We start from the raw sequence: 4,533 nt of genomic DNA on the forward strand, positions 1-4,533 counted from the left end.
CATTCCCCCTCGGTCCCCTCCCTCGCTCTGTCATTCCCCCTCGGTCCCCTCCCTCGCTCTGTCATTCCCCCTCGGTCCCCTCCCTCGCTCTGTCATTCCCCCTCGGTCCCCTCCCTCGCTCTGTCATTCCCCCTCGGTCCCCTCCCTCGCTCTGTCATTCCCCCTCGGTCCCCTCCCTCGCTCTGTCATTCCCCCTCGGTCCCCTCCCTCGCTCTGTCATTCCCCCTCGGTCCCCTCCCTCGCTCTGTCATTCCCCCTCGGTCCCTCCCTCGCTCTGTCATTCCCCCTCGGTCCCCTCCCTCGCTCTGTCATTCCCCCTCGGTCCCCTCCCTCGCTCTGTCATTCCCCCTCGGTCCCCTCCCTCGCTCTGTCATTCCCCCTCGGTCCCCTCCCTCGCTCTGTCATTCCCCCTCGGTCCCCTCCCTCGCTCTGTCATTCCCCCTCGGTCCCCTCCCTCGCTCTGTCATTCCCCCTCGGTCCCCTCCCTCGCTCTGTCATTCCCCCTCGGTCCCCTCCCTCGCTCTGTCATTCCCCCTCGGTCCCCTCCCTCGCTCTGTCATTCCCCCTCGGTCCCCTCCCTCGCTCTGTCATTCCCCCTCGGTCCCCTCCCTCGCTCTGTCATTCCCCCTCGGTCCCCTCCCTCGCTCTGTCATTCCCCCTCGGTCCCCTCCCTCGCTCTGTCATTCCCCCTCGGTCCCCTCCCTCGCTCTGTCATTCCCCCTCGGTCCCCTCCCTCGCTCTGTCATTCCCCCTCGGTCCCCTCCCTCGCTCTGTCATTCCCCCTCGGTCCCCTCCCTCGCTCTGTCATTCCCCCTCGGTCCCCTCCCTCGCTCTGTCATTCCCCCTCGGTCCCCTCCCTCGCTCTGTCATTCCCCCTCGGTCCCCTCCCTCGCTCTGTCATTCCCCCTCGGTCCCCTCCCTCGCTCTGTCATTCCCCCTCGGTCCCCTCCCTCGCTCTGTCATTCCCCCTCGGTCCCCTCCCTCGCTCTGTCATTCCCCCTCGGTCCCCTCCCTCGCTCTGTCATTCCCCCTCGGTCCCCTCCCTCGCTCTGTCATTCCCCCTCGGTCCCCTCCCTCGCTCTGTCATTCCCCCTCGGTCCCCTCCCTCGCTCTGTCATTCCCCCTCGGTCCCCTCCCTCGCTCTGTCATTCCCCCTCGGTCCCCTCCCTCGCTCTGTCATTCCCCCTCGGTCCCCTCCCTCGCTCTGTCATTCCCCCTCGGTCCCCTCCCTCGCTCTGTCATTCCCCCTCGGTCCCCTCCCTCGCTCTGTCATTCCCCCTCGGTCCCCTCCCTCGCTCTGTCATTCCCCCTCGGTCCCCTCCCTCGCTCTGTCATTCCCCCTCGGTCCCCTCCCTCGCTCTGTCATTCCCCCTCGGTCCCCTCCCTCGCTCTGTCATTCCCCCTCGGTCCCCTCCCTCGCTCTGTCATTCCCCCTCGGTCCCCTCCCTCGCTCTGTCATTCCCCCTCGGTCCCCTCCCTCGCTCTGTCATTCCCCCTCGGTCCCCTCCCTCGCTCTGTCATTCCCCCTCGGTCCCCTCCCTCGCTCTGTCATTCCCCCTCGGTCCCCTCCCTCGCTCTGTCATTCCCCCTCGGTCCCCTCCCTCGCTCTGTCATTCCCCCTCGGTCCCCTCCCTCGCTCTGTCATTCCCCCTCGGTCCCCTCCCTCGCTCTGTCATTCCCCCTCGGTCCCCTCCCTCGCTCTGTCATTCCCCCTCGGTCCCCTCCCTCGCTCTGTCATTCCCCCTCGGTCCCCTCCCTCGCTCTGTCATTCCCCCTCGGTCCCCTCCCTCGCTCTGTCATTCCCCCTCGGTCCCCTCCCTCGCTCTGTCATTCCCCCTCGGTCCCCTCCCTCGCTCTGTCATTCCCCCTCGGTCCCCTCCCTCGCTCTGTCATTCCCCCTCGGTCCCCTCCCTCGCTCTGTCATTCCCCCTCGGTCCCCTCCCTCGCTCTGTCATTCCCCCTCGGTCCCCTCCCTCGCTCTGTCATTCCCCCTCGGTCCCCTCCCTCGCTCTGTCATTCCCCCTCGGTCCCCTCCCTCGCTCTGTCATTCCCCCTCGGTCCCCTCCCTCGCTCTGTCATTCCCCCTCGGTCCCCTCCCTCGCTCTGTCATTCCCCCTCGGGCCCCTCCCTCGCTCTGTCATTCCCCCTCGGGCCCCTCCCTCGCTCTGTCATTCCCCCTCGGGCCCCTCCCTCGCTCTGTCATTCCCCCTCGGGCCCCTCCCTCGCTCTGTCATTCCCCCTCGGGCCCCTCCCTCGCTCTGTCATTCCCCCTCGGGCCCCTCCCTCGCTCTGTCATTCCCCCTCGGGCCCCTCCCTCGCTCTGTCATTCCCCCTCGGGCCCCTCCCTCGCTCTGTCATTCCCCCTCGGGCCCCTCCCTCGCTCTGTCATTCCCCCTCGGGCCCCTCCCTCGCTCTGTCATTCCCCCTCGGGCCCCTCCCTCGCTCTGTCATTCCCCCTCGGGCCCCTCCCTCGCTCTGTCATTCCCCCTCGGGCCCCTCCCTCGCTCTGTCATTCCCCCTCGGGCCCCTCCCTCGCTCTGTCATTCCCCCTCGGGCCCCTCCCTCGCTCTGTCATTCCCCCTCGGGCCCCTCCCTCGCTCTGTCATTCCCCCTCGGGCCCCTCCCTCGCTCTGTCATTCCCCCTCGGGCCCCTCCCTCGCTCTGTCATTCCCCCTCGGGCCCCTCCCTCGCTCTGTCATTCCCCCTCGGGCCCCTCCCTCGCTCTGTCATTCCCCCTCGGGCCCCTCCCTCGCTCTGTCATTCCCCCTCGGGCCCCTCCCTCGCTCTGTCATTCCCCCTCGGGCCCCTCCCTCGCTCTGTCATTCCCCCTCGGGCCCCTCCCTCGCTCTGTCATTCCCCCTCGGGCCCCTCCCTCGCTCTGTCATTCCCCCTCGGGCCCCTCCCTCGCTCTGTCATTCCCCCTCGGGCCCCTCCCTCGCTCTGTCATTCCCCCTCGGGCCCCTCCCTCGCTCTGTCATTCCCCCTCGGGCCCCTCCCTCGCTCTGTCATTCCCCCTCGGGCCCCTCCCTCGCTCTGTCATTCCCCCTCGGGCCCCTCCCTCGCTCTGTCATTCCCCCTCGGGCCCCTCCCTCGCTCTGTCATTCCCCCTCGGGCCCCTCCCTCGCTCTGTCATTCCCCCTCGGGCCCCTCCCTCGCTCTGTCATTCCCCCTCGGGCCCCTCCCTCGCTCTGTCATTCCCCCTCGGGCCCCTCCCTCGCTCTGTCATTCCCCCTCGGGCCCCTCCCTCGCTCTGTCATTCCCCCTCGGGCCCCTCCCTCGCTCTGTCATTCCCCCTCGGGCCCCTCCCTCGCTCTGTCATTCCCCCTCGGGCCCCTCCCTCGCTCTGTCATTCCCCCTCGGGCCCCTCCCTCGCTCTGTCATTCCCCCTCGGGCCCCTCCCTCGCTCTGTCATTCCCCCTCGGGCCCCTCCCTCGCTCTGTCATTCCCCCTCGGGCCCCTCCCTCGCTCTGTCATTCCCCCTCGGGCCCCTCCCTCGCTCTGTCATTCCCCCTCGGGCCCCTCCCTCGCTCTGTCATTCCCCCTCGGGCCCCTCCCTCGCTCTGTCATTCCCCCTCGGGCCCCTCCCTCGCTCTGTCATTCCCCCTCGGGCCCCTCCCTCGCTCTGTCATTCCCCCTCGGGCCCCTCCCTCGCTCTGTCATTCCCCCTCGGGCCCCTCCCTCGCTCTGTCATTCCCCCTCGGGCCCCTCCCTCGCTCTGTCATTCCCCCTCGGGCCCCTCCCTCGCTCTGTCATTCCCCCTCGGGCCCCTCCCTCGCTCTGTCATTCCCCCTCGGGCCCCTCCCTCGCTCTGTCATTCCCCCTCGGGCCCCTCCCTCGCTCTGTCATTCCCCCTCGGGCCCCTCCCTCGCTCTGTCATTCCCCCTCGGGCCCCTCCCTCGCTCTGTCATTCCCCCTCGGGCCCCTCCCTCGCTCTGTCATTCCCCCTCGGGCCCCTCCCTCGCTCTGTCATTCCCCCTCGGGCCCCTCCCTCGCTCTGTCATTCCCCCTCGGGCCCCTCCCTCGCTCTGTCATTCCCCCTCGGGCCCCTCCCTCGCTCTGTCATTCCCCCTCGGGCCCCTCCCTCGCTCTGTCATTCCCCCTCGGGCCCCTCCCTCGCTCTGTCATTCCCCCTCGGGCCCCTCCCTCGCTCTGTCATTCCCCCTCGGGCCCCTCCCTCGCTCTGTCATTCCCCCTCGGGCCCCTCCCTCGCTCTGTCATTCCCCCTCGGGCCCCTCCCTCGCTCTGTCATTCCCCCTCGGGCCCCTCCCTCGCTCTGTCATTCCCCCTCGGGCCCCTCCCTCGCTCTGTCATTCCCCCTCGGGCCCCTCCCTCGCTCTGTCATTCCCCCTCGGGCCCCTCCCTCGCTCTGTCATTCCCCCTCGGGCCCCTCCCTCGCTCTGTCATTCCCCTCGGGCCCCTCCCTCGCTCTGTCATTCCCCCTCGGGCCCCTCCCTCGCTCTGTCATTCCCCCTCGGGCCCCTCCCTCGCTCTGTCATTCCCCCTCGGGCCCCTCCCTCGCTCTGTCATTCCCCC

This window comes from Heterodontus francisci, unplaced genomic scaffold (genome assembly GCF_036365525.1).
Source record: "Heterodontus francisci isolate sHetFra1 unplaced genomic scaffold, sHetFra1.hap1 HAP1_SCAFFOLD_1397, whole genome shotgun sequence".
Taxonomy (NCBI): Eukaryota; Metazoa; Chordata; class Chondrichthyes; order Heterodontiformes; family Heterodontidae; genus Heterodontus; species Heterodontus francisci.